Source organism: Cibotium barometz, chromosome 2 (genome assembly GCF_041138505.1).
Source record: "Cibotium barometz isolate CiBa-2024 chromosome 2, ASM4113850v1, whole genome shotgun sequence".
Classification (NCBI taxonomy): domain Eukaryota; kingdom Viridiplantae; phylum Streptophyta; class Polypodiopsida; order Cyatheales; family Cibotiaceae; genus Cibotium; species Cibotium barometz.
Window position 1 is genome coordinate 16,785,357 of NC_141047.1, and position 13,754 is coordinate 16,799,110.

Below are 13,754 nucleotides of genomic sequence, written 5' to 3' on the forward strand. Positions count from 1 at the left end.
GCCCAAAGTGGGTAGTTGTTGTCTCCATCCATCAGCACAGATAACATGCGAAATACATCATTGTTGTTATCAGCCATGGCCACTGACTGAAACTGATGCAAAAGCTACCTGTAATGAAGCAAAGATTGAACAGAAAACAACTCGTACTATGTAGCATGGTCCACAATAGAGTACGTATGTCTGTTTTGCAGAAAATTGCACTGTCAAAATTTCTACAAAAAATGACGCAGAACTTGAAATGCAAAAACAGAACCCGAAACGACCTCAGATGCAAATTCTAAGAACGCTAAGCCCTATGGGCTTATTTGCAGAGTATAGGGACCTGCAAGCGCTCGTGAAAACTCACCTCAATCAGAGAACGTGAGTCGGAGGGTGCGGCGGCGTAGCCCTGGGAGCCGATGCCTGCTCTGATACCAATTGTTGGAATTAGGGTTGCAGGAAAGCACACAAAGCTTGGAGAAGAAGAAGCAAGAATGCACACAACACACAATGTATTAGATTGTGTCAATGTACAAAAGATAAGTTAGCCCTAGAAGGATGGGCGTATATACAAGCCGGGGGAAAAAACCTCCTAAAGAGGGAAAAAGTGCCCCGGCGGTCCTAAGTGTGTTCACACACATCACTGCCTATATATATATATGGCAACAATACCCCCCTTGCAACTAAATCGGTGGGGTTAATTTTAACCCTTAATTCTCTTAACAAACTAAGAAAAGAATATTTTCTTCCTAAAAGCTTGCACTAATGATCCCAAATACAAGGATATATGTAGTAATATTTACAAGAAATTATGACAAGTGTTTGCCAAAGCTTGCATTAACGGTCCTAAATAAAAAAACTATGACAAAAACGTATATTACTTGGTAGATGTTATAGCTCATCATTGACTCTCTCATCCTCAGCTAGATCCATGACTCCAAATATATCTATTTATAGAAAGACCTCTCCATTTGTAAATTTTTCAATGGGTGGAGCCTCGTTTGTTTGTAGAAGGAGAAGGTAGTTCACCCTCTTCTATTGGAGGTGGTTGTGTTTAAAGTTGTTGTTCTATTTCTTCTTTGAATTTTGGATTAGCGGATGTGTTTTCTTCTAGTTCAAGTTCTAGTTGTTCAATTACTATACCATTATTTGATACTTTTTGTGGCCCTCGTAGACAACCTTCCTCAAATATGTTAAGTATCGGGCCTCTAATCTAGGCCTACATATGCGACATGTATTATAACCAAATATTGAAAGCCTTGCCAAACATTTTAATCATTGTGATGAGATATGCAATAATGTGAGATGTACAATACAAAGACTGTGAAATTATATTTGATCAAGAAATCATAGAATAATTAACTTACTAGAGCACTCTCCATAGCCAAGCCAATCATGCATGGTCCACATAAGTAGTCCTTGCACCATCCTTTTCTCCAAACGGCTTGGATGCATCATGAACTTGGATATCATTCCCATAATGTTCTTCACCTTGAGGCTTCCTTGGAACTATCAAGGCAAGTAAAAGGTGCCCCTTCTTTATCTCTAGCCATGGTGGTAGGACTAGGCAAATGAGCCATGTACTCCATGATGAACTTTGTAAGTCAAATGGATTGACTCCATCCAAGGCAAATGTGACGAGGCTCTTCCCCAAAGTCCACCCACTTCTCTTTGATATACCTCCATGCTAGAGAATCAATGGGCACATACATAATGTTATCTCTATGAATCACATGTTCTGATGCCAAGTCATTAAAGATGCAATGGATTTGCATTTGAACATTTTTTGAATGCATAGAATGATGGGAAAGTGTCGTAAAGCTTTAGCAGGGACCTTTTTCCTTGGATATCTTGGCTATATCTCAATGAACCACACTGTGGTCAATCATGAAGAGTGGTTTACTCTTTCCAAAAGAGAATACAAGTCTTTGAACAAGCATGGTGTGTGTTGTAGTCCATCCCCCTATGGAGTGCAACATTGATTTTTCTTGTGCACAGTCTGAAGGCCTCTCATTGTCTTCTGGTAGAATTTGATCCTTCAATAACCTATATGATAGAACACAACAAATAGTAAAGGAGAAAGAAAAGACATTCATGTGGTGTCCACTTTAAATCCTAATCATGCAAACATGTGAAACATAGAGAGGGGAAGGGACACAAGTTTTGAAACGCTCGTATATGAGACCACCCATATATTGATTTCAAGTTCAATATGGAGAGACAAGTGCATAAAATAGAAACACGTGCTCCACGGTAAAGTGGAGCAAGACAGGCAAGCCTACATAGCTCTTGCTCCTCTCGAGAAGCATGCTCCACACGTCGTCTGATGTTATCTACTTCTTGGGCTATTTCATGCTCCGCATCATGATTGTCTACTCTGTGGCTTGTGTAGTGCAGGGGCATCTATCATGTCATCTATGTCATGCTCTAGGTTTTGATCCAAGTCCACCAAAGTTTGCTTGGGTTCCAATTCCATCGAGATTATCTCTACCCTTGTCCATTTTCTCCACTCAGGTTGGATATTCACGTGATAAACGAGTTCATTATTGTCTAGCCGCACATTGAGGCCACTAAGTAGATGTTGCAAGTGCTCCACTCTGGAAATATGTCCCATTTTTTGAAATGCTCAACAAATTCTTCTACGTTGGGAAACTTGGTACTTGCAACACGAGCACAACATTTTCTCCTCTAAATTGACAAAATTTAAGTTGTTCATAGCACTCATCAAGGGCTCCATATATGTTGAATATGCATGCGAATGTGGGTTTAAATGCGGGGGAGGTAGAGCCTCTTTTATATTTCATGCACGGCCTAGTTGGTACATTCTAATTTTAAATGGAAGGATGTCAAGACACCAAAAAGTTTAAATTTTGAATGAGAATTTGCATGTTGAAGTGACAAGTAGCGGGGGCCAAAATAAACAGCGAAATAAGTGTCGAAAAACAAGAAATGTATTTTTGACCCTTTTCTTAATGGTTTTTTGGATGCTTATTTTGACTTTGGGGATTTTTAACAGAACAACCAGGTCACTTCTCATGTTTTCGCATTTGTAGGTTTTAAAGAAAGGGCTTATTTCCAAGATTCTTTTTTGCACCTCCCTCCATCCCTTAGGAATGAACCTAAGCCCTTCCCTTAACTCATGCTTTTGATTTTGTGTGTGTGTGTGCATGTGTGTGTGTGTGGTCTTTCAAAATTTCTAACATTTTGTGTTTTGTTTGTTTCCTAGGCTCACAAGTTCTCCTTGGTCTCTCATGCTACAAGCCCTCCTTTGAGACCCCACCTACTAGTATAGGTAGCCCTTCTCCTTTACCCTTGCTTTTGATTCCTTTGGCCTTTCTTTTGATTGTGTGTGTGCATTGTGGGGTTGTTGAAATATACAAGTGAATAGGGTGTGTGTGGGAACAAGCTCTTGGATAGAGGCTGTAAAAGAGGAGATGTAATTGTGAAAGAACCTGTGAAAAGGTGAGAAGAATCTACTGGGAGAGAATAATGGGTAGCATGAGGGAATTTAGGAGTGTGGAGTTATTCTGGGAGATAATCAGGGAAAAGAGAAGAGGTGGAGAGAATCAGGCAAGAGGTGGAGATATTCTGGGAGTGAATCATGGAGAAATCAAGGGGATTTGATGCTTGATGTAAACTCTATAAATTGAGGCATAGCCCTAATGAGAATTTGCTGGTTTTTGAGTATCCATGCCTACATTAATCTATCTGCTAATTATTCACTAATTACATCTTAATCATTTCTTAATTACTCTGTTAATCATGTTGATTCTAGTGTATGATCCACCCTAGCTCATCATTATGCTCAAATTTCAACATGGTATCAGAGCCATGCCTAGAATCAACCAGATTTATGAGCCCATTAGTTAATTAATGAGGATTAGTAAGATAATTAGCAAAAAAATCAATTTTTAGTGAGTTTTTATCTTCCCCTTCACCCCCAGCCAGTGGAGGAGCTCCCTCTCCTTGCACACATAAAATTAGGGCAAACCCTTCTAGGACATCATAGCCATCTTAGTGCTCTTCAAGCTCATCAAAAAAGAAGTGCAAACCGTCAACGGAGCTGGGAGAAATCGCTGTTTTAGCAGGCTACGTTTTTCTGCAGCAAATCACTAATTCCCACTTCATCAAATCAAATTGCTCTAATTCCTCTTAGCCCCAGGGGTTTTCAAGCATGCTCTACAAGCTGGTGAAGACAGAATTCAATTTCATCAAGTCTACAGTGAGATCCAAGCTCTTCATCAAATCTGCAGGTGACTTTGGTAAAACAGAGATTAAGCTTTCATTATTTGGTCAAATCTTGTGTTTCTTGGCTTAATCCTCTACTAGACTCATTGCTATTGATGCCTTTGAAAGCATTTGAGTTTATTTGAAGTGGAAGGCACCAGATCTGGGCTCCCCGCATACTCTGTTTTCTGCACACAAACCAGAGCATTAATTTGCTAATCAGTGATTAATCAGTGCTAATCACTGTACTTTGGTGCAATTGAGGGTTCAAATTAACCATTAGGTATCTGATACAGATCCCTATAACTTCAGATTTCAAATCGGAGTTGGTTTGATACTCCAACCATCCCGTACAAATTGGTTACCCTTAATTTAGTGTAATTTCTGGAAAATTGTGCTGATAAAAATTGTGAAAATCATCATTTTGCATTTAACCCTTGGTTAATGCCTGTAAATCTCACTCAAATACAAGATTATTCACAGCCAGAGTTGCATTTGGAATGTGCATGAGAATGAATGCTATACGCATTATGTATTGGGCACATTTTATCAGTGTAAAAATGGGAACAGACACTGCCCTTGTCCAGATTAAGGCAAGAGGTAAGACCTCCCGCATAAATTTGGGTTTGCATTGCATAATGATACAAAATAAACATAAAAAGCCCAAAGGAACTGTCAGCAAAACATTGAAACATGTTGCTCACATGGAGCAAAATGACCTGACGGACAAGCTCATGGCCCCACCCATGAAAGAAGAAGAATATCTCTTCCCAAGAAGAGGATCCACACCGAGAAGAAGACCTGAAGGAAGACATGGACACGAGAAGAGAAGCTGCCACGAGAAGAGAAGCTGCCCCAAGAAGACTGAAAGAAGAGACGGACGCGTGGAGAGATGCTGCCACGACAAGAAGACTGAAGACAAGAGAAGATGTGAGGCTCCAAAGAGTGAGGAGCCATGTGAAAATATCTGAGAGAGAGAGAAAGAGAGAGAGACCCCACAACCCAATGTAACCTGCCCCAATAAAGTAAAACCACCTCTGAGCCACCGATGATGTAGGCCACGTGGTAGATGTATGTGTGAGCACTTTAGTCAAGGTCGCGGGCAACTATAGTAAGCCTTGGACACATAGAGAGAGAGAGTGTCAAGGACTATGGGTTTAGGGATCTGAGGCACTGGTCGCAGGCTATCAAGTAAGAGAGAAACTTGATATAGGGTCCAGGTGTGCTGAGATAACTTGAGGGGAGGAGTAGACACTGGTCGCGGACTATCAAGTAAGGGGAGGCAAACTTGGTATAGGGTCTAGGTGTACTAGGATTATTCACTTGAGGGGAGGTGTTGAAATATACAAGTGAATAGGGTGTGTGTGGGAACAAGCTCTTGGATAGAGGCTGTAAAAGAGGAGATGTAATTGTGAAAGAACCTGTGAAAAGGTGAGAAGAATCTACTGGGAGAGAATAATGGGTAGCATGAGGGAATTTAGGAGTGTGGAGTTATTCTGGGAGATAATCAGGGAAAAGAGAAGAGGTGGAGAGAATCAGGCAAGAGGTGGAGATATTCTGGGAGTGAATCATGGAGAAATCAAGGGGATTTGATGCTTGATGTAAACTCTATAAATTGAGGCATAGCCCTAATGAGAATTTGCTGGTTTTTGAGTATCCATGCCTACATTAATCTATCTGCTAATTATTCACTAATTACATCTTAATCATTTCTTAATCACTCTGTTAATCATGTTGATTCTAGTGTATGATCCACCCTAGCTCATCATTATGCTCAAATTTCAACAGGGGTGTGTGTGTGTTGTTGTGGTGTGTGTGTGTGTGTGTGTGATTTCACTATTTTGCTAATATGTCTTGTTTGTGTTTATTTTGTACGATTTTTACTCATTTTCTCTCAAGGCTCAATCTCTCTCTCTTGGTCTCTCCCACTCAAGCCCTCCCTCAAGACTCCAATTAGCTTATGTTTCTCACCAATTTCCCTCTCGGCGGAATGTCAAGATAGGGGGCTGAAGTAACAGACCAATCAGGCAATGCCGAGGTAGGCATGTAGCCACCCACCAGAGCTTGTGGATTCGAACACCAAATCTAGAGTGGTCATGGGGACACTCAGAACACAGCTCCACTTTAGAACTTCACACACTCTCACTTTGCTCTCACTTTGCAACTTAACTCTCTCACTCTCTTTTAGGTCACAGCATGTTTAAACAGAGACACAACACTCTCATTCAACACATTATAGAGAAAAACATAGACATAATGAAAGGCAAAATTGCTCTTTGTTTATTGCATTACTTCTAGAATCATTACAGAATCACTATAGAGCAACTGCTGAACACAAAGGCTACTACTTACCAAGGACTATAACCATGTTAGCTGTGAACTAATCGCAGCATACAACCTCTACAACCTTCAAACTCGCGCATCCCTTGTAACCTTGCATGCTTGCTAACTCCTTGCAGTAGTAGTGATTAGCCATCCTTTTAAGATTTGTCTTCTTGATCTTGGCAATGGCTATTCTAGTGGTGGTTACAGTCAGCCACCTTCACATGTGCAGTACCGAGGTGGTGCTCACAACGTGGAAGGTGGTCCGATTGAGCGCTCTACTGTCCACTGAGTCATTGGGTGCAACACCTAGCATGCCCAGTGCTGGATCTTCTGCTTTGGAACCCGTTCCCTTGAAAAATTTATCTTTAAACTTTATGAACATTTATGGAGGACTGCAGTCCATAATGTATACATTATCTGAGTAGGTGGCATATTTTTGCATCCTCTTCAACTTGGTTGCTTGCTCTTTTGTGCACCCAAGACCTCTGTTGTGAGTCTACGGAATTTGCAGGTCAAGAACTCTCACCACAAGTCAGAGTGGGGTCTACCTTAGAGTTTCATTTTCTGCCATTAGGATAGGCCTCCACTTGACCTCTGCAGCTTCTTCATATTCTGTTGGATGTTCTAGAAGTGGGCTTTGTGTCTTTTCTGCATTTGGATCTCCGGTGCCCCACTTCTAAACATCGGTACTGGTTGGTGGTTGCATCCTTGGTGGAAGCATCTTCCTTCCCTTCGGAGTCTAAGAGAACAAGTACTGAGAGCATGGATGCTCCGAAGGAAGGGGTTTCTTAGTCAGTATGGGCCTTATTCTATCTTCATTCTGAAAGTATGGTGGAAGCTCTTTGTGAGCCTTCAACAGTTCTGAGAACATTACATGGTAGGCTTCAAAGAATGGATTATTTGTGCTAGCCCATGGGGCTAATGAGCTATTGGCTAGCCTGTCTTTTAGGCACTCATTTTCTTTGTTTAGAGCTTGGTTGGCATCCTACAGCTTTTGGACCTCAACTAGTAACTCTCTGCGCTCTTTCTTGTCCGTGGTGGCTAATTCAGCATCAGCCTTCACCTTCAAGTTCTGCTTGTAGCCTGGCAGACTCTTCTTTTGCTTCACACAGCTCCAGCTTCCACTCTACAGTCTAGTTTTCTAGGTCTACTATACCCTATCCACCACTGGACATGCCTCCTTTATCTGCTTCTTGAGTGATTTTTTATACTCTTCCCAATCTCCGGGCCTTTCTCTTCTGAGTTGATCTTCATTTTCCACACAACGCTACATCTCTATTTCTAGTGCATTCAGCTCATTGATTGTGTCCATTTCAAAATTTGTGCTCCTCTCAATATTTTCCTTGTATTTTTATGTCTGTATCTTGGCCTTGTCTATGTCTCCAATGGCCTCTCTCAAAATCTCTGCATAATCCTGGGAGGGTGTGGTGTCCTACAATTCCTAGTGTAATTCCTTATTTCTTTCTACTAGCTTTTTAGCCTCCTTCTCCCAGTGAGCTGCCTTCCAAGCAGTGGCCTTCAAGGCTAGAACCAGGTTTTGGTCATCATCTTTTGCTTGCTTGTCCTTTCTGGAAGTTCTTAGGTGGGGGGACCCCTAGCCTACAGGCTGCTGTTGTTGTTGTTGTTGTTGTTGTTGATGATGATGTTGTTGCTGCTATTGATGTTGCCATTGTTGTTGTTGTTGTTGTTGTTGTTGTTGTTGTTGTTGTTGTTGTTGTTGTTGTTGTTGTTGTTGTTGTTGTTGTTGTTGTTGCTATTGCTGCTCCTTATCTACATCATCATCTTCATCTAGGTCATGGATGACCTTTTAAGTCCTGCAAGCCATTTGTTCTTGAATTTCGAGCAGGGCTTCTAGGGTTGGGTCTCAAACCTTGCTGAGTCTAGCCTTCACTATTTTAATGATTGCCACTTTAGTATCAAGCGAAAGGCACATAATCTCTTCTTCTTCCTGGGTCTTCAGGGTTTGGACCTCCTCTGGGAGATCGCCAATGTTGTTTTTCTCTCTAGCACTTCTTCTTTTATGCCTTGGATGGCACCGCCCCCTAGACCTTGGCTAGCTTTTGTGTTTTTGCTAGCTCTACTCCTCGAAGCCTGTCCACCTGAGCTTTGAGCATGTTTTTTCTCATTTGGTGAGGGTTCTAATCTTACCTTCACTTGACTCTTTCTGCTGGACTAAGGCCTTCTCCACTAGAGTGAGATTGTTTTGCATTTCTGTGTTATGCTGAGCCATTATATTTTCTTTGCTCTCCAGATCCTTGGCTTTAGCTACAACATTTTTGAGCAGTCCATGTTGTTGCTGATTCAGGGTGCACATCTAATTTATGGTGCTCTGGGTCTTTGACTCATATTCCTCCATGGAAGCGAGGGCATGAGAGAGAATGTTCTGGGCCACGGTCACATCATTCCTTTGTTCATGTGCAGCGCCTACTCGGTGGGGTGTTATGCATCCAGTTCTCCGGGTAGGTTGGGGCTATGGCTTGGTCCTTCGTGTATCTTCTGTGCCAAAGCTACTACCCAAGGTTGCAGTTTCGGTGAAATGAATAGCTTTACCCCTACGAATAGCTTGCCCTTTTAAGATTCTTCTTCTCTCTTTTTCTGTTTTTCCTCTTCTTTGCTCTTTCTCTCTTCCGCCTGCTTCCTTCTCTTTTCTTCTTCCTCCTTTTTCCTTCTCTTATTCTAGATTTTTCTTCTTTTCTGCTTCTGCCTATTGGACGGCTTCTTATTTTTGTCTTTCTTTCCAATTGTCTTTCTTCCAATTGTCTTTTTCTTTCTTCTTCTTCTTTTTGCTTCTTTACCTCGTTCAGGTCAGGCAATAACTCTTCATCTCCTCTGAGCCTTCTCTTCTTTGATGGCCTTGTGGGCAATTTTTTGCCACTCCTCTTCATCATCCACATCATCTTCAAAGGAGCTAAAGGTCACTTTGGTGGGCTTTGAGGATCCTCTAGCTTCACGGTGTGGTTGTTCCGTGTAGGATTCTTTGGGCCTAAGATCCACGGGACTTGGTAGCCTGTGCAATGGCCCTTAGGTGTGAAAGCACCACTATTAGCTATTTTTCCTTGCCCCATGTGGCTTCTCTCTTTGCCAAACTCTCCTTGTAGATGGCAGCCCAGTTGATCTTTTCTCCTACTTCTGCTACTCTGAGCAGCCTGTAGTATTTGTTTGACATATCTTTCGGCTTCCCCATGAACATTACATTCTGTAAGAAGAAGATAAACTGCTCTCGTCAGGTCTCATCTGCCACATCCTTTACGTGGTGCATGTTACCTATTTTTGGAATCTCTTCTTCCACTCTGGGCTTCATGCTTATGTGGAGCATTCCTTCCATCGCAAACCTAGTGCATGGTGCACTACAACCTTCGAGATCTTTATGGGATCCTTCCCCTCCACATGTACGGTGTTTGTTTCAAGAAATTGATTGATAAGCTTACCCCCATCCTTGGGGTCCTAAAGATCCTCCCACTAGTGATCAAGAAGCTTTTCAAAGCCGCACTTCCTTGCCCACTCATGGTGTTCTTTCTTCCCCATGTTGGGGATCATCATAGGCATGTAGAGGCTTTTCTATGGCCTCTTGTCTGGCCTTAGAGTCTTACTGACCTTTGGCATGGCTTTGTCTTCTGAGAGAGCATTGTGAATCGGTGAGAAAGGTGTGAGCGAGTAAGCGGGTTGAGAGTGTGTGCATTTTGGCTCCTTGTGCTCTTTCTTATGATGCTTTTTCCTTTTTCCTTCCTTTCTTGGGGAATTGTCATTTTTGACTTCCCACTTCTCGATGTGTTTTGACTCTTGATTTGTATCATCCCCGCCGTCTTGGTGCATAAAGGCATTAAAGTTTGCTTGCCACCTCCCCATCTTACTATTGTATGTGGAGTTTTAATGATGTTGTGACAGCTGTCCTTCATGCGATTACTTATGCCTACATCATGGCAATTTGCATTGTTGATGTGGATCTGGCATACACTTGGACGCTTGCTTCTTTGCTAACATGACCTTGATTTGTTGCAAAATTGTGTTCTTTTGCGGATTGGCCACCCTTGCGGAATTCTTCCATGGTTCTGTTGCTTCTTGTATTTTCTGCATCATTGTCTGCTAGTGAGATCGTGCCACAACGGATGCTCCAAACCGGCTGCTTGTCCTTTGCTTGTTCTTCTTTTGGTGTAACTACCACCAGTTGGCCCATGTATTTCCTTATCCTGAAGTTGCTCACTCTTTTGGGAAAAGGTATACCATCTAGGCTTTCTAATGTGAAGGCATTCTGTCTGACTAGGTTTTTCACCATGAATGGTCCTATCCACTGGATTTTGAATTTTCTGGGGGGTGCGATCCCAACTTGGAGTTGTAGACCAATACTAGGTCTCCTTGCTTGAAAATTTTATGCTTGAGATGCCTATCAATCCAAGATTTTCTTCTCCACTGCACTATTGTTGCCTGTAGTAGAGAGCTAAGTTGTCTTTCTTCTTCTAAGGTTAGGAGCTCTTGTATTCTTTTCTCCCAGGATTCTTCCATTGGTATCTTTTCTTGGATTACCACTCTCAAATCGGGCACCACAAATTCCATGGGCATTACTACCTCCATCCCATAGACTAGTTTGAATGGTGTTTTCCCCATTGAGACTTTGTAAGATGTGCGGAATGGCCATAGGGTTGCATCTAGCTTCTAGTCCCAATCATTTTTGTTTGCATTTATAATCTTCTTCAGGATTTTGGTTAGAGCCTTGTTGGTAGATTTCGCCTGGCCATTCTACTGTTGAGGACTTCTTATGATTTATTAGGTACTTTTCCATCAACCCTTTCATCACCTTGTTCATGAAATGGGTGCCTTGGTCACTGACTATTTCCACCGGCAATCCATGCCTAGCAATAATATCTTTGAAGAGAAACTTCACCACATCTTCTGCCAAATCGCTCTTCCCACCACTGCTTTAGCTTCCGGCCATTTGGTGAAATAATCACTTGATGTATTCACACTTTCTGCCTTTTGTGGATGGCTTGATTGGTCCAACAAAATCCAATCCCCACTTCATGAATAGAAACATCGACAGTATGGGCGAGATGGACAATCTATCAGAACCATTGGTTTGACCCATCTGTTTTGACAGACATCACATTGCTTTGCTTCGTTGTTGGCATCCCTCATGATTGTTGGCCACCATAGGCATGCTTGCAAAATTTTCTGGGTTGTGATTTCTTTGCCCATGTGTCCGCCCGTAATGCCACAGTGTGTTCTCTTAATACTGCTTGTTGTTAATGGTCTGAGACACATCTGCATAGGATCTGGTCTATGCCTCTTTTATAGAGTTTCCCTACAATCATAGTGAAGTTCCTACTCCTTAAGGAAATCCTTTTCTTTTTATCAGCAGTGTAACCTCCTATAAAAGTTCCATCCTCTAGAAACTACATCATTTCATAATACCGAATTTCCCCCACTTTTGCAGCTACTATTGTGAATAGGTTGGTATCTCAAAGTTGGTCATACACTTCATCTAGAGAAGGTTCTACAAAATCCAGTAGTCTAGATAGAAAGTCCACCACCGCATTTTCTTTGTCAGGCATGTGTTGGATGGTGAACTCAAACTCTTGCAATAGAAGCATCCATCTTACCATCTTTCCCACAAGAAAGGCTTTGTTCACCATATAAATAAAGGCTTGATGGCCCACATAGAAAACAAACTTGTTCATAGCATAAATCATTGAGAGAGCTTCCTGCCCCAGTAGTCTAGATAGAAAGTCCACCATCGCATTTTCTTTGTCAGGCGTGTGTTGGATGGTGAACTCAAACTCTTGCAGTAGAAGCATCCATCTTGCCATCTTTCCCACAAGAAAGGCTTTGTTCACCATATAAATCAAGGCTTGATGGTCCACATAGAAAACGAACTTGTTTCCAAGATCTCTTGCACCATTCTTTGAAAAGTAGTAGGTGCAATTTTAAGTTGAACATCATGGCAGTCACCACACGAAGACACCCCATTCAATGATGAAGGTTGTTTTCTCTCTCTCTCTCTCTTCTGGCACCATTTTACTTGGTTTTACCCATTGAATCCTTCCAGAAATGAGTACATTTCCTTTCCAGCTACCTCATCCCCAGCAAAGATTCTGTAAACGGAAGTGGAAAGGAATCGGGTAGTTATAGCATTCAGCTTGCGGTAGTCCACATAGATTTTGATTTTCATGTTCTTTTTGGGGAATACCACGATTGGGGATATACAAGAAGCTTTCTCTACTAGCACAATGAAACCTACTCTTAGTAGTCTATCAATTTCTTCTTTGACTTGTTTGGCATAGTTGGGGTTCATTCTTTACCTCTGCTATCTGAGTAGTATGGCTCCTTCTCTTAAATTGATGTTGTGCTAGAAGAATTTAGGGTCAATGCCCTCCATATACTCATATGACCAAGAAAAGACATCTTGGTATTATTTCAGTAAGGACACCAAATCTTGCTTGAACTCTTCTTCCAGATCCACACTAATCTTCACAGGCTTTTCTTCTTTTTCATCTCCCAGATTCACATCTTGTAGTCTGTCTGGGCTTACTTTTGCAGAATTTTTCTTCTGTTTCTCTTTTTGCTTCTGCACCTAATCACGGATCTCTTGAATTTCTTCCTCTTGCTCCAGATTCTGAGCCCATTCAACATCTTCTGAGGCTTTCTCCTGCATGGTTTTGCTCAATTTTTTTCTCCTTGAGCCCTCTAGTTTTACGGAATAATTTGATGCTTTTTTCTTCGTTTCTTTGGCTGCTTCTTTCACGTTTTCATCTTTTTCTTGTGCATAGTGCCCCATCACTTCATCCACATGTAACATGTACAAGGGCACCAGGTCGAGATGTTCGCGGGGGAGTATTTTGTCTTCTTCATCATCAAAGCCTTTTGACATATATTGAATGTCTCTCAATGCAAAGAAGGACCGCATCATTAATCAAATTAGGAGTGAGTTTAGTCCAGCACCTGGAAGTGAAGAGGTCCATCCTAGGTGGATTAAAGATCACATGGTGAATGTATTGAAGCACTAGCACAATGATATTACACATAGGGTAAAGAAAGGGGGAGAAAAGCTCTGGTATTGTATATAAGAGATTTGGGATGAGGACTGCAAGAAGCACAACACAAATCCCCATAGGTATAAACAGCAGAAGGAGGCTGCAGCCAAGCAAATGGAGAGCATAGGAAACTCCCATCTTGGGAGTGATGGTTGGGATGCTTTCCACATATTTTGTAAGTGTTAATAGTACACTCAC